The sequence below is a fragment of the Hippopotamus amphibius genome, chromosome 7 (assembly GCF_030028045.1).
Source record: "Hippopotamus amphibius kiboko isolate mHipAmp2 chromosome 7, mHipAmp2.hap2, whole genome shotgun sequence".
NCBI lineage: Eukaryota > Metazoa > Chordata > Mammalia > Artiodactyla > Hippopotamidae > Hippopotamus > Hippopotamus amphibius.
In genome coordinates, this window is record NC_080192.1 from 40,522,493 (window position 1) to 40,542,700 (window position 20,208).

At 37.5% G+C, this 20,208-nt stretch overlaps 1 protein-coding gene and 1 long non-coding RNA gene across 5 annotated transcripts in view; one reads left to right on the forward strand and one right to left on the reverse strand.

The window, feature by feature from the left end:
- Nucleotides 1-20,208, reverse strand: part of NAV3 (neuron navigator 3) — an 826,584-nt gene that overhangs the window by 445,453 nt on the left and 360,923 nt on the right. The gene's annotated exons all lie outside the window — the stretch shown is intronic.
- Nucleotides 1-20,208, forward strand: part of LOC130856482 (uncharacterized) — a 45,714-nt gene that overhangs the window by 2,724 nt on the left and 22,782 nt on the right. The window contains exons 2-3 of one of the 2 annotated variants that reach the window (XR_009054589.1): nt 4,283-4,471; nt 4,763-5,364. This is a non-coding gene — a long non-coding RNA (uncharacterized LOC130856482). Of the gene's footprint in view, nt 1-4,282; nt 4,472-4,762; nt 5,365-20,208 lie in introns of those variants that run through there. The other variant, XR_009054590.1, reaches the window with a different exon arrangement.

Below are 20,208 nucleotides of genomic sequence, written 5' to 3' on the forward strand. Positions count from 1 at the left end.
CTACAAATACAAACCCCAAACAATTAAGAAAATGGTAATTGGAACACACATGTCAATAATCACTTTAAATGTAAATGGATTAAATGCTCCAACCAAAAGACACAGACTGGCTGAATGGATACAAAAACAAGACCCTTCTATATGCTGCCTACAAGAAACCCACTTCAGACCAAGGGATACATATAGACTGAAAGTGAAGGGATGGAAAATGATATTCCATGCAAATGGAAGTCAAAAGAAAGCTGGAGTAGCAATACTCATATCAGACAAATTAGACTTGAAAGTAAAGACTATTAAAAGAGACAAGGAAGGACACTACATAATGATCAAGGGATCCATCCAAGAAGAACATATCACAATGGTAAATATCTATGTCCCCAATATAGGAGCACCTCAATACATAAGGCAAATGCTAACAGCTATAAAAGGGGACATCGACAGGAACACAATAATAGTGGGAGACTTGAACACCCCACTTACATCAATGGACAGATCATCCAAACAGAAAATAAATAAAGACACACAAGCTTTAAATGACACATTAGACCATCTCGACTTAATGGATATTTATAGGACATTCCATCCAAAAACGACAGACTACACTTTCTTCTCAAGTGCACACGGAACATTTTCCAGGATAGATCACATCTTGGGTCACAAATCAAACCTCAGCAAATTCAAGAAAATTGAAATCATATCAAGCATCTTCTCAGACCACAACGCCATGAGACTAGATATCAATTACAGGAAAAAAACTGCAAAAAATACAAACACATGGAGGCTAAACAATTCACTATTAAACAACCAAGGAATCACTACAGAAATCAAAGAGGAAATCAAAAAGTATCTAGAAACAAATGACAACGAAAACACAACAACCCAAAACCTATGGGACGCAGCAAAAGCAGTTCTAAGAGGGAAGTTTATAGCAATACAGTCCTACCTTAAGAAACAAGAACATGATCGAATAAACAACCTAACCTTACACCTAAAACAACTAGAGAAAGAAGAACAAAGAAACCCCAAAGTGAGCAGAAGGAAAGAAATCGTAAAGATCAGAGCAGAAATAAATGAAAAAGAAAGGAAAGAAACCATAAGAAAAATAAATAAAACTAAAAGCTGGTTCTTTGAGAAGATTAACAAAATTGATAAACCATTAGCCAGACTCATCAAGAAAAAAAGGGAGAAGATGCAAATCAACAGAATTAGAAATGAAAAAGGAGAAGTCACAACGGACACCTCAGAAATACAAAACATCATGAGAGACTACTACAAGCAACTATATGCCAATCAATTGGATAACCTGGAAGAAATGGATACATTCTTAGAAAAATACAATCTTCCAAGACTGAACCAGGAAGAAATACAAACCATGAACAGACCAATCACAAGTACAGAAATTGAGGCAGTGATTAAAAATCTCCCAACACACAAAAGCCCAGGACCAGATGGATTCACAGGCGAATTCTATCAAACATTTCGAGAAGAGTTAACACCTATCCTTCTCAAACTCTTCCAAAATATTGCAGAAGGCGGAGCACTCCCAAACTCATTCTATGAGGCTACCATCACCCTGATACCAAAACCAGGCAAAGATGTCACAAAAAAAGAAAACTACAGACCAATATCACTGATGAATATAGATGCAAAAATCCTCAACAAAATACTAGCTAACAGACTCCAACAGCACATTAAAAAAATCATACACCACGATCAAGTGGGGTTTATCCCTGGGATGCAAGGATTCTTCAATATATGCAAATCAATCAACGTGATACATCATATCAACAAATTGAAGGATAAAAACCATATGATCATTTCAATAGATGCAGAAAAAGCTTTTGACAAAGTTCAACATCAATTTATGATAAAAGCTCTCCAGAAAATGGGCATAGAAGGAAATTACCTCAACATCATAAAAGCCATATATGACAAACCAAAAGCCAACATTGTTCTCAATGGAGAAAAACTGGAAGAATTCCCTCTAAGAACAGGAACAAGACAAGGGTGTCCACTCTCACCACTGTTATTCAACATAGTTTTGGAAGTGTTAGCCACAGCAATCAGAGAAGAAAAAGAAAGAAAAGGAATCCAAATTGGAAAAGAAGAAGTAAAATTATCACTCTTTGCAGATGACATGATACTATATATAGAAAACCCTAAAGACTCTACCAGAAAACTGCTAGCACTCATTGATGAGTTTAGTAAAGTAGCAGGATACAAAATTAATGCACAGAAATCTCTTGCATTCCTATACACTAACAACGGAAGAGCAGAAAGAGAAATTAAGGAAACTCTCCCATTCACCATTGCAACCAAAAGAATAAAATACCTAGGAATAAACCTGCCTAAGGAGGCAAAAGATCTGTATGCAGAAAACTTTAAGACATTGATGAAAGAAATCAAAGATGACATAAACAGATGGAGGGACATACCATGTTCCTGGATTGGAAGAATCAACATCGTGAAAATGACTGTACTACCCAAAGCAATTTACAGATTCAATGCAATCCCGATCAGATTACCAATGGCATTTTTCACAGAACTAGAGCAAGAAATCTTACGATTTGTATGGAAACGCAAAAGACCCCGAATAGCCAAAGCAATCTTGAGAAGGAAAAATGGAGTTGGTGGAATCAGGCTTCCTGACTTCAAACTATACTACAAGGCCATAGTGATCAAGACAGTATGGTACTGGCACAAAAATAGAAAGGAAGATCAATGGAACAGAATAGAGAACTCAGAAGTAAGCCCAAACACATATGGGCACCTTATCTTTGACAAAGGAGGCACGAGTATACAATGGAAAAAAGACAGCCTCTTCAATAAGTGGTGCTGGGAAAATTGGACAGCAACATGTAAAAGAATGAAATTAGAACACTTCCTAACACCATACACAAAAATAAACTCCAAATGGATTAAAGACCTACATATAAGGCCAGACACTATCAAACTCCTAGAGGAAAACATAGGCAGAACACTCTTTGACATACATCAAAGCAACATCCTTTTTGACCCACCTCCTAGAATCATGGAAATAAAATCAAGAATAAACGAATGGGACCTCATGAAACTTAAAAGCTTTTACACAGCAAAAGAAACCATAAACAAGACTAAAAGGCAACCCTCAGAATGGGAAAAAATAATTGCCTATGAAACAACGGACAAAGGATTAACCTCCAAAATATACAAGCAGCTCATGCAGCTTCATACCAAAAAAGCAAATAACCCAATCCACAAATGGGCAGAAGACCTAAATAGACATTTCTCCAAAGAAGACATACAGATGGCCAACAAACACATGAAAAGATGCTCAACATCACTCATCATCAGAGAAATGCAAGTCAAAGCCACAATGAGGTATCACCTCACACCAATCAGAATGGCCATCATCACAAAGTCTGGAAACCACAAATGTTGGAGAGGGTGTGGAGAAAAGGGAACTCTCCTGCACTGTTGGTGGGACTGTAAGTTGGTACAGCCACTATGGAAAACAATTTGGAGGTTCCTTAAAAAACTACAAATAGAACTACCATATGATCCAGTAATCCCACTCCTGGGCATATACCCAAAGAAAACCATAATCCCAAAAGAAACTTGTACCATAATGTTTATTGCAGCACTCTTTACAATAGCCAGGACATGGAAGCAACCTAAATGCCCATCAACAAATGAATGGATACAGAAGATGTGGCATATATATACAATGGAATATTACTCAGCTATAAAAAGGGATGAGATGGAGCTATATGTAATGAGGTGGATAGAACTACAATCTGTCATACAGAGTGAAGTAAGTCAGAAAGAGAAAGACAAATATTGTATGCTAACTCACATATACGGAATCTAAAAATGGTACTGATGAACTCAGTGACAAGAACAGGGAAGCAGATACAGGGAATGGACTGGAGAACTCGAGGTATGGGAGGGGGCGGGGGGTGAAGGGGAAACTGAGAAGAAGCGGGAGAGTAGTACAGACATATATATACTACCAACTGTAAAATAGTCAGTGGGAAGTTGTTGTATAACAAATGGAGTCCAACTCGAGGATAGAAGATGCCTTAGAGGACTGGGGCAGGGAGGGTGGGGGGGAATCGAGGGGGGGGCGTCAAGGAAGGGAGGGAATATGGGGATATGTGTATAAAAACAGTTGATTGAACCTGGTGTACCCCCCAAAAAAATAAAATAAAATAATTAAAAAAAAAAAAAAAAAAAAAAAAAAAAGCACATCTTTTTCCCCAGATGTTCTAATCCTGAGTCTGTTCTATCTTTTGATTTCTAGTGTGAGAAGAGTGATCAGGTCCAGGTATTAGAGTATGCACATTAAAAGCCAAGTTTCAAAGAGATCTCAGTAATGGATGGAGGACACAGATCAACAGGTTGAATTTGCCCCTAATTTGAAGAAAGTCTTTTTAGATGGAAATGAGAGAAAGATCTCAAAGTCTTTGAACAACTATCGGAAATATAGTAGGTAAGTCTAGAAGTTTAATTTACTCAAAGTCTTAATATTATTTTTTCACCATTCATAACGGAGATCTGTTAATGTTAACTGAGTTCCCCAAAATGATTAACCGGGCTTTCTGGAGTAGTCTGCACAGTGATAAGTCTACCTGAAATTTCATTAACTTTTCATTAAATCATATCTCTTAGCTACACAACAGGGTAATCTTCTTTGATTTGCAGTATGAATCATAAAAGCAAGAGATTGTTCAATAATAACTTTCCTGTCCTCTATAAAAGAACTGTATTTTCTCAATTACAGATATCATAGATTGTAAGAACAACCTCTATTCTAATAGTTTTGATGGGGAAAACACAATCAAAATGGATAAACACATCAAAGACGTATTCCAAGTGAAGAAAGAAATACATGTGAAAATATGCAACTTAAAATCAGAGATAAGATGGATATTATAAATCTCTGAAAACACATATAAGACTGAAAAAATATCAACTGTACTCCAACTATTAAAAACATCCATTATTAATAACTGACAGCTCTACATCTTCAAACTGTGACTAGGACATTGCGCTCCTTGATGGCATAAACTTGGACTGTTTGTTACCAGCATTTAAAACAGTACCTGTGATTTCACTGAATCCATCTCTGAACTTAATGGCAGCAAATGACCTAGGTGAAACCAACTAATATACCCTATCCGGCTGGAGCTGCCAATAGCCATAGGTATCTCCTTTTCCCCACCCCCCCCCCCCAGGAATTATGTCCCAAAACGGAACCATACAAAGGAGAGTAATGCTAAGAAATGGAGAGAGAATATCGTAAACTATAATTTGGGGGACTGGGTCTAAAGCCATTTCATAATTTTAAATTTCTGAGTTTTGTTAGCCAATAAATTCCCTTTGAATTTCAAGCCAGTTTTTTAAATCATTTATTTCACCATCATGGGAGAAACAGCCTTATTTACTACATATGCAAATATGACAAAGATACAGTCTCCTTTAAGCTAACATAGAAATATGGTTAGTATAATATCAGGACATCAAAAAGATTCCTCCATTATGCTTATCACCATCTCTTGCACCTTAAAAATGACACATACAATGTGCTGTTAAGTTTCTAAAATCATATCATAAAATCTTTTTTTTTCACAAATATAAACTAATTTAAAATTCAAATATCCTAGAAAGAAGTAATGCTATTACAGAAACTCACATATGAGTGGGAAATTACCAGATATGCTAAGCATCTTTGATCTGATAGGACAGGTCATAGAGAACAGACAGATGAATGGGCTCTTTGAAATGTGGGAAATAAAAACTTTCATATAACTTCTTTAGTTCATTTAGATTTTTTTTGTAATATAGCTGTTAGCCAGCCTAGTTGGTTAAAATGGCGTCCAGTCCACTCCGCTTTAGCAAATATTGAGAATTGGCTTTTTATTATTATTACTCTTAGCTATTAATGAGTATAGGAAAGTCCACAGACTCACTAACAGGAACATTTTCCCTTGGAAAAAAAAAAAAAAAAAAAGCTGATATGTTTTGCTACCTAAAAGGCAGTTTTTATGGAATTGCATGAAATTTTTAAAGGATGTAAGAGCAACAATTGCTGGATTATCATGAGATTTCCAGAGCATGTGTACCCAGCACTATTTTGGAAATCAAGCAAGTATGACTCAGGGCTGCTTGACCGAGTAGCATTTGGGATAAAGCAGCTTTCAATTGTGCTTCAAAGTGTAAGCTCTGTTAACAATACCTTATAAACTCCAGATGGGCACTACTGCTACTAATCCAATCTATGTGAATCACTTTCTGATTATTTTTAAGTGCTACACATACACACCCACGTAGAGAGAGAGACACACACACAGACACACAAAAACGTATCTCTAATCTTAAAGCTTTTTAGTAGCTTTCAATATTATTAAAATTAACAGAGAAGAAAATTCTTTACCTAATTTAAAATCAACAATGAAAAAGAGGCATGAAAATAGAAATGATATTCGGCTGAACATTCTTTTAAATGTGTTCATTTGATACATGTTTAATTGATCTACAATGGCTTAGATTAAGCTCAAAATGGCAGGGATCTCACCAAGATCATCCATTCTACTCCTCCAGCATTACAAGTGAGAAAAATGTCACACAGAGAAGTCAAATGTCATGTAGAAGCTCATGCAAATGATTACTGGCAAGGCTAGTAGTATTAAAATCAAATCCTGTGGGTCCAACTGTCTTTCTATTTCTGCATCATTTTTACGTGATTTACTCTGCAGAAAAATCACTGTTTTCCTCCATTCAGCAATGATTTTTCTATTGTCAGGATCTTATTTCATTTAGAAAATCACTGCTTTCTCAATGATTTTTAACTTTGAGGAACTGTCAAAAAAGGAATTCTACTCTCTCCTGACCAACGTGTGCACATATGGCTGAAACCAGGTAAACTAGACTTGTTCCCTAAGGAATTTGAACCCTCATAGTTTGCTCGTGGAAATGGAAAATGTTACAAACATTTTGCAAAATTTTCATAGTTTCTTATAAAGTTAAACACACCTTGCCATATGACCCAGTGATCTTACTCCTAGATGTTTACCAACATAAATGTAAATATACTTCTTTAAAACAATCTGTATGCAAATGTTCAAGGCAGCTTTATTTAGAATAGCTAGAAATCAGAGATGACTCATATACTCATACTGATGAATGGATAAATGAATTGTGGTAAATCCATAAAACAGAATACTCTTCTGCAATAAAAGTAAATAAATTACTGATAGATGCTATACATGCATGAACCTTAAAAATATGTTAACTAAAGGGAGACACAATCTTACATACTATATAATTCCATTTACATAACACTGTGTAATAAGAAAAACTTTAGAGACAGAGAACAGATCAGTTGTTGCCAGGGGCTAGGAAGGGAGAAGGGGACCAAAGATGCGGTAGAAAACTCTGAGAGAATAGGGAATGTTCTAGATTATAAGGAATATCTAGATTGCTGTGGTACATACAGGGCTATACATATTGATCAAAACTTATCAAACTCTACAGCTTAAAGAATGACTTTTATGTATGCATGAATAAACCTGGAAAATAAAAAAACTATTTTTAAAAATGAAAAATAAAGCTTTTTTTCAGATAAAACTGGAGGCAACTAGTCACCAGCGCACCATTCCATTACAAAACAATATTAAAGAAACTTCTTCAGGTTGAAGGGAAGTGATACCAGACAGGAATAAAAGGAAATGAAAATTTCTGATATATAGGAAAATATAGAATACTATCTATTTACTTCCTGTTTATTTGAAAGGCATTCGTGTTAAAGCAAAACTAATAATATTTATAGTGGAATTTTTTTATGTTTATAGAACTAAAATTTATGACAACTAGAACAAAGAACAAGAGTAAGTATGAATGTACTTTTATATGGTTTTTATATTTTATGTGAAGTGATATAATATTAACCACAAGTAGACTGTGACAGTTAAGGATGAATATTTGCAATCTCTAGAGCTCCCACTAGAAAAAAAAATCAGAAAGCTATAATCAAAAGGCCAATAAACAAAATTTCCTAGGTGGCGCAGTGGTTAAGAATCCACCTGTCAATGCAGGGGACACGGGTTTGAGCCCTGCCCCAGGAAGATACCACATGCCGCGGAGCAACTAAGCCTGTGCACCACAAGTATTGAGCCTGCACTCTAGAGCCCGTGAGCTACAACTATTGAGCTCATGTGCCACAGCTACTGAAGCCCACGTGCCTAGAGCTGCCCGTGCTCCGCAACAAGAGAAGCCACCACAACGAGGAGGCTGCGCACCACAGTGAAGAGTAGCCCGGCTCGCCACAACTAGAGAAAACCCGTGTGCAGCAACGAAGATCCAACACAGCCAATAAATTAATTACTTTAAAAAAAAAAAAGGCCAGTAAACAAACTATAATGGTAGAAAAATTTTAAATTTGATTAATCTGAATGAAAACAGGAAAATGATGGGGGGGAGAGGAATACATGTGACAAATAGAAAACGAATAGAGATAGTAAACTTTCTGCCAGGCATAAGAATAAATATAATAAGGATAAATATACTAATACTCCGATAAAAGGCAGAAATTGTCAGGCAGGATAAAAAGGCAAGGTTTAATTATATTCTCTGCAAGAGATGTACTTTAAATAGAAAAATACACAGGTAGAAAGTAAAAAAAAAAGAAAAGAAATGAAAGTTATACTCTGCAAATAGTTGGCATATACTATGCAAACAGAAAGCAGGTCTGACTATCTGATGTCAGACAAAGTAATCTTCAAGACAGAAAGTATTACTGGAGTAAAAGGAGAATGTTTTGTACTAATGAATAGTCAATTCATGGAAAAGGCAGAAAAATCCTAAATGTGAATGCACCTAACAACAGAACTTCTAAATTCAAAAAGCAATAATTGAAATATAAAGGGAGAAATTAATAAATTCACAATCACAGGTGTAGATATTAAGAGCACTCTTTTGGTAGTGGATAGAACTAGAAAAATCAATCAGGATATAAGAAGAATAAACATTATCAACTAGCTTGACTTATGTGATGTAGATAAGTATTATGCCCAATAACTAAATAAATATTTTGTTCCATGTATACAGGGAACATTAACCAGGGTAAACCATACGCTGGACCTTAAAAAAAAATTAAATCTTACAAAATATGTTCTCTGACCACTAAAATACTTGAATTTAAGGAATCAATAACAATAAAATATAAAGCAAAGCCACTCAAATTCGGAAATTAAATAACACTCTAAAAAAAAGAAGGAAAAAGAAAAAAACTATGAGAACTATGCAACTAAGAAGAAATCACAGTGGGGACTAGAATAGAAAAATTTGTGAGATACACCCCAGACCATGATAGAGGGAAGTTTATACATTCAAATGCTTACATTAGAAAAAATGATTTCTCAGTCTTCTAATTTAAGAAGCTAGAAAAATCAGCAACTTAAAGCAAATTCTATTTTCTGTAGACTCTCTAATGCTTTTTAACTTAGAAATTCCTTCTCATCTTTCAAGGTCCAGTTCAACTATCTGTCACCTCTTTGGGGAAGCCCTTAATCCCTAGGTTACTGTTCCCACCTCTTTCTTCTCAAGCTCTTGACACACATTTTATTTCTTAACTTATGGCACTGTATGTGTTTTTTTTCCCTTCATTCTAGTCTGTAAGTACTTTGAGGGAAGGAATAACACCTCATTACTCCTTTTATCCATGGTATTTGTCATAAGATCTGCCATATGTAGGCACTTACTAAAATTTTAAGTAATGCATGAGTGATTAAGGGAATGAATCAAAGTGAAATGCAAATCCATGAGTGCACACAATTCTGGAACAATGAAAATACGAAATTAAAAGGACACTTCTGCCAGCTTAATGTGAGAAATGGAACTTGGGGCCAAATAACAAAACTAAGGAATCATCGTCTTCCTTTTACAGCTGAATAGATTGAGAAAGTAAGATTAAGCAACTTGGTCACGGTTATAACTCACAAGGAATCCGGATTTACATCTAGGACAGTCTGACTCCAATGTCCCTGATTTTAGCTACTGTGCTTGGTCAGTTAGTTGAAGCCATTTCAACCTGCTCATCACTGTTGGGAGATGCCCCAAGACAAGCCTCAGGGCAGTTGTAGGGAGAAGGAAGAGGACGCAGATGATGACACAGTGATGGTGCATCTAGAGGCACAGAGAGGGCTGGGAGTCTAATGGGCTCAAGGAAGCCTGGAGAGAGAGGTGACTGGAAGATAAGAGAGGTGTGGGAGTTAATTACACAACCCAGGCTCCTCCAGGTCAGGAGAGTTACACAGGATACCAAGATGTGCTGACTCCCCTGGGAGAAGGAAATTGGGTCAAAAGCAGAGAAATGCAGCTCTGTAATAAGGTGAAGAGCTCAGCTGCCAGAGGGAGGATACCAGCAAGAGGTTTTCAATTGTACCACTGAAGATTAAGCTAATGAGCTAAATATATGCTGATTTTGAACTGGTAGTAGTTGGAAATAATTACACAACATACACGAGTTAGTGATAAAGCACAATTACTTCCAGTATGTTTGAATTCAAGCAGCATTCGATTATTAACAGGAGAACAGATGAGTGTAGGAAGCCTATGCATACACCAAGCCATGCATACATTTACTTATTCAGCAAATGTATTTGCACCTATCATGCCTCAGGCCCAAGGACAGTAACCAGGGATAAGAAGAAGAAAGAGGAATGGCCCCTGCACTCGAAGAGCTCAGAGTCTTGCCACATGACACAAAGAAGAAAGAATAAGAGATCACATCACATACATCCTAGAGAACCAGAAGATTCTTACTCAGCAACAACAAAGAAAAGCTAGTTTAGGTACATTTGGGAATTTTAAAAATATCTTCAGAGAAAGGGCTGTGACTTACTAGAAATCCCTACTTAGGATGGGGCCAGTACAACTTGCTAGCAAGCCAGAGAAAGTTTCTAAAACCAGGAAGCACCCAGCTAAGGGTCTTTCTGTGTTGGCTACAGTTCCTACGGAAAATTCAGAAAGCATGGATGGTGCTCAAGCCTTCATTTACTCCACTGAATACTGAGCTCTTTGATAGATGGTATCATCATGTCTTAGGCCCAAGAGCAGACATGGAATCATCTGCAAATCCTCCATCGTGGTTCTCATTCTGCAAAAGGTACAAGAGGTCCAGGAGTACCACCTATTTTCTACCATATACCTACAGTTCCAGACCCAGGACATGGCTATGAGAGGCTAGCCACCGAGAACAAAACTCACTGCAGGGATAAGGAGGCTATCATAGTAAGTGTTACTGAGAGGCATGGAGAATGGTGCCTGAGGTACAGACAGTCCCAGGGGAAGATGGGAGAGAGCATGTGAGCACAGACAACTTCGTTGTACTTATTTAATCTCTCAATTTTTCCAAAGGCTAGCCTGATGTATTAATCATCTATTGCTTTTTAACAAATTACCACAAGTTTAGCGGATCAAAATAATACATGTTTATTCTTTCACAATTCCTATGGGTCAGGAGACCAGGCAGAATTAATTAACTGGGGCCTCTGCTTCAGGGTATATCCCAAGGCTGCACTGAAGTTGTTGGACAGGTCTGGGGTCTCATCTGAAGACTCAACTGGGGAGAAATCAGCTTCCAAACTCACATGGTTGTTGGCAAAATTAAGGTTCTTGCAGGCTGTTGGAATAAGGGTCCCATTTCTTACTGGCTGTTGACCAGAGGCGCCCCTTTAATTCCTCACCACATGAATCTCTCTAACATAGCAACTCGCTTCCTAAAAACCTCAATTCAGAACAATACCAATAATCACGGTACATGGGCAAAGGATGGCTTTTTAGGCTATAGGCCCACATTAAAGTGGTAGCAGATTTTTTTTTTTCTTTTACTCTTCTCCTGTTTTTTTTTTTTTTTTCTTTTCTTTTTTAATGTCTTTATTGAAATATCATTGCTTTACACTTTTTACCAGGTTTTGAGGTTCACCAGAGTGAATCAGCTGTATTTATACATATATCCCCATATCCCCTAGCTCCCACCCTCCCTGTCCTGGCCCTCTAAGCCATCACCCATCAGCAAGTTGATCTCCCTTTGTTATACAGCAACTTCCCACTAGCTATCTATTTTACAGTTGGTAGTGTATATATGTCTATGCTACTCTCTCACTTCATCCCAGCTTCCCCTTTGCCCACTGCCCCCAAACCCTGTGTCCTCCAGTCCATTCTCTGCATCTGCATCCTTATTCTTGCCTTGTCACTGGGTTCATCAGTACCATTTTTTTTTTTTTTTAAGATTCCGTATATATGAGTTAGCATACAGTATTTGTTTTTCTCTTTCTGGCTTACTTCACTCTGTATGACAGACTCCAGGTCTATCCACCTCATTACATATAGCTCCATTTCATTCCTTTTTATGGCTGAGTAATATTCCATTGCATATATGTGCTACATCTTCTTTATCCATTCATCTGTTGATGGGCATTTAGGTTGCTTCCACATCCTGGCTATTGTAAATAGTGCTGCAATGAACATTATGCTACATGTTTCTTTTTGGATTATGGTTTTCTCTGGGTAAATGCCCAGTAGTGGGATTACTGGGTCATATGGTAGTTCCATTTTTAGTTTTTTAAGGAACCTTCAAACTGTTTTCCATAGTGGCTGTACCAGCTTACATTCCCACCAACAGTGCAAGAGAGTTCCCTTTTCTCCACACCCTCTCCAACATTTATTGTTTCTAGATTTTTTGATGATGGCCATTCTGACTGGTGTGAGGTGATACCTCATTGTGGCTTTGACTTGCATTTCTCTAATGATTAGTGATGTTGAGCATCTTTTCATGTGTTTGTTGGCCATCTGTGTGTCTTCTGTGGAGAAATGTCTATTTAGGTCTTCTGCCCATTTGTGGACTGGGTTATTTGCTTTTTTGGTATTAAGCTTCATGAGCTGCTTGTATATTTTGGAGATCAATCCTTTGTCCGTTGCTTCATTGGCAAGTATTTTCTCCCATTCTGAGGGTTGTCTTCTTGTCTTGTTTATGGTTTCTTTTCTTTTCTTTCTTTCTTTTTTTTTTTTTTTTTTTGCGCAGATACTTCTTTTATTATGTAATAGATTTAGAAAATAGGAAAAAAAAAAAGAGAAAACTTCCAATTATTATGAGGCTGGTATAGTTTGACACCAAACCAAATAAGTTTTTAGAAAAGAAAACTAGGCCATTTCCTTTATGTACATGAATGTAAAAAGATTGAGGGTGGGGTGTGCTGGGATCTAAATACATTATTCATGAACATTGTAATCCAGTATAGATAAATCACATAGTCCTAATTGTTGAGATACCAGACTCTTGCACTAGGCTGTTTAGCATCTCAATAACAAGCCCTATGAATTTTCCATTTGGACACCATGGCAGAAAAGCTCTTAAATAGGCATGAGCCTAGAATCAACTATGGAGGATTTTTTTGTGATGGCGATTTTATTGTTTTCCTTTAAATCTGCAAATTCTATCCCCAAAGAAATTGATGAGGTATATGTAGACTGAGGCAGGGCATGGGCATGCTTTTTGAAAAACAAAACAAATTCTACAGATGATTCCAACATCCAGCTCTAGTTAATAACTACTATGCTTGAACATAATACAAGGTCCACACGTAAAAGATGTTCAATAAATGCTTGTTAAATAGAACTTGGTTGGCCATAGCTACCCTGTCCCTGATTTTTCTCCTGGCTTCTCTCAGTCCTCTTCAGAGTGGGGTCTTTCCTACCCATTAAGTTTTGTTTATGGTCTCTTTCGCTGTGCAAAAGCTTTTAAGTTTCATTAGGTCCCATTTGTTTATTCTTGATTTTATTTCCATTATTCTAGGAGGTGGGTCAAAAAGGATCTTGCTTTGATGTACGTCATAGAGTGTTCTGCCTATGTTTTACTCTAGGAATTTTATAGTGTCTGGCCTTATATTTAGGTCTTTAACCCCTTTTGAGTTTATTTTTGTGTATGCTGTTAGGAAGTGTTCTAATTTCATTCTTTTACATGTTGGTAGCAGATATTTTTAGGAAGTAGTATCCATAGGCTTTCCTCCTTTTAATATCTATACTGATGAAATGTGAATGAGTTTTATAGTCATTCATTTAAACAAATATTTATTGTTTTAAGAGCATTGTTTTAATTTCAGGAAGTACTCTAGCATCAAAATGGACAAATCCCTGTCTTTAAAAAGCTTACATTCAAGTAAAGGGAGAGCATCTATGATGATTTGGGGGTTTGATAAAAGACTATATTTACTGTGTGCTTACTGTGTGCCAGTCTATGGGCTCTTTTCTATGCATTTTATCTTTCAATATCTCTTCTGCTGAATACATTATAGAATTTAATTTCCTTATATATTAGATACTCTTCTACATCAGTTTAGAGTAATCTGTCTGTGGTGGCATAATAAGTGCGGGTATATGTTTTGATCCCTGGTCTTTTTTGATTCCAAAGTTTGTAACTTCAACAACTCTATATACCACACAGTTCAGAATTGCCAACAGTTTGGGAAACACATGAACAGGATCATGAAAAGCACCAAAATATTAGACATTGACAAAGACTCTGATTAAACTCTAGACAGGCTCTTCCAAGCCCTCTTTCTGACCAAGACTTGTCCTTGGGCCCTGTCATCAGTCTGCCTACTTCACTTGTAGCAACAATCCTACTAAGTCAGTCTAGTGAGAATCCCATCACCTTTGATATCTGACCACTCCGGCCGGACTTCAGCAAGAATCCCTCCCCCTTCCTTTGATGCCTCTTCTTAATCTTTTCTATCCACTGACCCCTCCTTCTGCTCTTTGGCTATAACTCCCCCTTGTCCTTGATATACTCAAAGTTGAACCCTATCTGCCCCACTCCCTGTTATTGTGGCAATCTTGACGCCTATCACAGTAATCCTGAATAAAGTCTTCCTCACCATTTTAACAAGTGTCTGAACAACTTTTTCTTTAAAAAATATTAAGTATCACATTGATTGATTTGTGTATATTGAAGAATCCTTGCATTCCAGGGATAAACCCCACTTGATCATGGTGTATGATCCTTTTAATGTGTTGTTGGATTCTACTGGCTACTATTTTATTGAGGATTTTTGCATCTAAATTCATCAGTGATATCGATCTGTAATTTTCATTTTTTGTAGTATCTTTGTCTGGTTTTGGTATCAGGGTGATGGTGGCCTCATAAAGTGAGTCTGGGAGTGTTCCTTCCTCTGCAATTTTTTTGGAAGAGCTTGAGAAGGATGGATGTTAGCTCTTCTCTAAATGTTTGATAAAATTCACCTGTGAATCCATCTGGTCCTGGACTTTTGTTTGTTGGGAGATTTTTAATCAGTTTCAATTTCATTACTTGTGATTGGTCTGTTCATATTTTCTATGTCTTCCTGATTCATTCTTGAAAGGTTGTACCTTTCTAAGAATCTATCGATTTCATCCAAGTTATCCATTTTATTGGCATATAGTTGCTTGTAGTAGTCGCTTATGATGCTTTTTATTTCTGTGGTGTTTGTTGTAACTTCTCCTGTTTCATTTCTAATTTTATTGATTTGAGTCCTCTCCCTCTTTCTCTTGATGAGTCTTGCTAGAGGTTTATCGATTTTATTTATCTTCTCAAAAAACCAGCTTTTAGTTTTATTGATTTTTGCTATTGTTTTCTTTGTCTCTATTTCATTTATTTCTGCTCTGATCTTTATGATTTCTCTCCTTCTACTAACTTTGGGTTTTGTTTGCTCTTCTTTCTCTAGTTTCTTTAGATGTAAGGTTAGATTGTTTATTTGGGATTTTTCTTGTTTCTTGAGGTAGGATTGTACTGCTATCAACTTCCCTCTTAGAATTGCTTTTGATGCATCCCGTAGGTTTTGGATCATTGTGTTTTCATTGTCATTTGTCTCTAAGTATTTTTTGATTTCCTCTTTGATTTCTTCAATGATCTTTTGGTTATTTAGTAGCGTATTGTTTAGCCTTCATGTGTTTCTATTTTTACAATTTTTTTCCTGTGATTGATTTCTAATCTTATAGTGTTGTGGTGGGAAAGATGGTTGAAATGATTCCAATTTTCTTAAATTTACCAAGGCTTGATTTGTGACCCAAAATGTGATCTGTCCTGGAGAATGTCCCACGTGCACTTGAGAAGAATGTGTAATCTGCTGGTTTTGGATGGAATGTCCTATAGATATCTATTAAATCAAGCTGGTCTATTGTGTCATTTCAAGCTTGTGTTTCCTTATTAATTTTCTGTGTGGATGATCTGTCCATTGGTGTAAGTGGGGTGTTAAAGTCCCCCACTATGATTGTGTTACTGTCAATTTCCTCTTTCATAGTTGTTAGCATTTGCCTTATGTATTGAGGTGCTTCTATATTGGGTGCATATATATTTATAATTGTTATCTCTTCTTGGATTGATCCCTCGATCTTTATGTAGAGTCCTTTCTTGTGTCTTGTAACATTTTTTATTTTAAAGTCTATTTTATCTGATATGAGTATTGCTACTCCAGCTTTCTTTTGATTTCCATTTGCATGAAACATCTTTTTCCATCCCCTCACTTGCAGTCTGTATGTGTCCCTAGGTCTGAAGTGGGTCTCTTGTAGACAGCATACATATGGGTCTTGTTTTTGTATCCATTCAGCCAGTCTGTGTCTTTTGGTTGGGGCATTTAGTCCATTTACATTCAAGGTAATTATCAATATGTATGTTCCTATTACCATTTTCTTAATTGTTTTGTTTTTGTTTTTGTAGGTCCTTTTCTTCTCTTATGTTTTCCACTTAGAGAAGTTCCTTTAGCATTTGTTGTAGGGCTGGTTTAGTGTGCTGAATTCTCTTAGCTGTTGCTTGTCTGTAAAGGTTTTGATTTCTCCGTCGAATCTGAATGAGATCCTTGCTGGCTAGAGTATTCTTGGTTGTAGGTTTTTCCCTTTCATCACTTTAAATATATCATGCCACTCCCTTCTGGCTTGCAGAGTTTCTGCTGAGAAATCAGCTGTTAACCTGATGGGAGTTCCCTTGTATGTTATTGGTCATTTTTCCCTTGTTGCTTTTAATAACATTTCTCTGTCTTTAATTTTTGTCATTTTGACTATATGTGTCTTGGCGTGTTTCTCCTTGGGTTTATCCTGCCTGGGACTCTCTGCGCTTCCTGGACTTGGGTAGTTATTTCCTTTCCCATGTTAGGGAAGTTTTCAACTATAATCTCTTCCCATATTTTCTCGGGTCCTTTCTCTCTCTCTTCTCCTTCTGGGACCCCTATAATGCGAATGTTGGTGTGATTAACGTTGTCCCAGAGGTATCTTAGGCTGTCTTCAGTTCTTTTCATTCTTTTTTCTTTCTTCTTTTCTGCATCAGTGATTACCACCATTCTGTCTTCCAGGTCACTTATTCGTCCTTCTGCCTCAGTTAATCTGCTATTGGTTCCTTCTAGTGTATATTTCATTTCAGTTGTTGTGTTGCATATCTCTGTTTGTTTGCTCTTTAATTCTTCTAGGTCTTTGGTAAACTTTTCTTGCAACTTTTCGATCTTTGCATCCAGCCTTTTTCAAAGTCCTGGATCATCTTCACCATCATTATTCTGAATTCTTTTCCTGGAAGGGTGCCTATCTCCTCTTCATTTAGTTGTTTTTCGGGGGTTTTAATCTTCTCCCTTCATCTGGTACAAAGTCTTCTACCTTTTCATTTTCTCTATCTTTCTGTGGCTGTGGTTTTCAGTTCCACAAGATGAAATACTGCTGATACTGCTTGACACTGCTGTCTGCCCTCTTGTGGAGGAAGCTATCTAGGAGGCTAGTGCCTGCTTCCTAATGGGAGGGACTGATGGTGGGTTGGGTTGGGTGGGCGGAGCTCCATAAAACTTTAAGCTGCTTGTCTGCCAATGGGTGGGGCTGTATTCCCACCTTGTTGGTTGTTTGGCCTGAGGCTACCCAGCACTGGCGTTTACAGGCTCTTTGGTGGGGCTAATGGCAGACTCTGGGAGGGCTCACACCAATGAGCACCTCCCAGAACCTCTGCCACTGGTGTCCCTGTCTCCTCGGTGAGCCACAGCTGCCCCCCACCTCTGCAGGCAACCCTTCAAAACCAGCAGGTAGGTCTGGTTCAGTCTCCTGTGGGGTCACTGATCCTTCCCCCTGGGTCCTGGTGAGCACACTGTTTTTTCCAAGAGTGGAGTCTCTGTTTCCCCTAGTTCTGTGGAGTTCCTGAAATCAAATCCTGCTGGCTTTCAAAGTCAAGTCTGATTCTCTGGGGATTCCCCCTCATTGGCAGACCCCCAGGTTGGGAAGCCTGACGTGGGGCTCAGAACCCTCACTTTAGTGGGTGGACTTCTGTGGTATAACTGTTCTCTAGGTTGTGATTCACCCACCCAGCATTTATGGGATTTGATTTTAACGCAATTGCGCCCTTCCTACCATCTCATTGCAGCTTCTCCTTTGTCTCAGGATGTGGGGTGTTTTTTTTGGTGAGTTCCAGTGTCTTTCTGTCGATGATTGTTCAGCAGTTAGTTGAACTCTACTACCCAAAGTTAGACTCTACTACCCAAAGCAATTTACAGATTCAATGCAATCCCGATCAAATTACCAATGGCATTTTTCACAGAACTAGAACAAGAAATTTTATGATTTGTATGGAAACACAAAAGATGCCAAATAGCCAAAGCAATCTTGAAAAGGAAAGATGGAGTTGGTGGAATCAGGCTTCCTGACTTCAGGCTATACTACAAGGCTACAGTGCTCAAGACAGTATGGTACTGGCACAAGAACAGAAATATAGATCAATGAAACAGGATAGAAATCCCAGAGATAAACTACGGTCAACTAACCTATGACAAAGGAGGCAAGGACATACAATGAAAAAAAAGGCAACCTTTTCAATAAGTGGTGCTAGGAAAATTGGACAGCTACATGTAAAAGAATGAAATTAGAATACTCCCTAACACCATGCACAAAACTAAACTCAAAATGGATTAAAGACCTAAATGTAAGGCCCGACACTATAAAACTCCTAGAGGAAAACATAGGAAGAACACTCTTCAACGTAAATCACAGTAAGATCTTTTTTGATCCACTCCCTAGAGTAATGGAAATAAAAACAAAAATAAATAAGTGGGACCTAATGAAACGTCAAAGCTTCTGCACAGCAGAGGAAACTATAAGCAAGATGAAAAGACAACCCTCCGTATGGGAGAAAATATTTGCAAACGAATCAACAGACAAAGGATTAACCTCCAAAATATATAAACAGTTCATCCAGCTCAATATCAGAAAAACAAACAACCCAATCAAAAAATGGGCAGAAGACCTAAATAGGCATTTCTCCAAAGAAGACATACGGATGGCCAAGAGGCACATGAAAAGCGGCTCAACGTCACTAATTATTAGAGAAATGCAAATCAAAACTACAATGAGGTATCACCTCACACCAGTGAGAAGGGGCATCATCAGAAAATCTACAAACAGTAAATGCTGGAGAGGGTGTGGAGAAAAGGGAACGCTCTTATACTGTTGGTGGGCATGTAAACTGATACAGCCACTATGGAGAACAGAATGGAAGTTCCTTGAAAAACAAAAAATAGAGTTACCATATGACCCAGCAATCACACTGCTGGGCACATACCCAGAGAGCTCCACAATTCAAAAAGACACATGCACTCCAATGTTCATTGCAGCACTATTTACAATAGCCAGGACATGGAAGCAACCTAAATGTGCATCAGCAGATGAAAGGATAAAGAAGATGTGGTACATACATACAATGGAATATTACTCAGCTGTAAAAAGCAATGAAACTGGGATATTTGTAGAGACATGGATGGACCTAGAGACTGTCATACAGAGTGAAGTGAGTCAAGAGAAAAACAAATATCATATATTAACACATATATGCAGAATATAGAAAAATGGTACAAATCAACTGGTTTGCAAGGCAGAAATAGAGACACAGATGTAGAGAACAAACATATGGACACCAAGTGGGGAAAGAGGGGAGGGTTGGGGGGGAATGAATTGGGAGATTGGGATACCAAATTGTATACTCTAAATGTATGCAGTTTATTGTCTGTTAACTGTATCTCAATAAAAGTTCTTAAAAAAAAATTAAGTATCTAGGAGGGCTATGCAAACCAGAGATAGCTCAAGGAGAGACCATTCATATTAAAGGTAGTCTGGTAGTTGGCTTTCATCTGTAAACACATGGTCTGGACACTGAATCGGTTGTGAAGATTTGTGTGC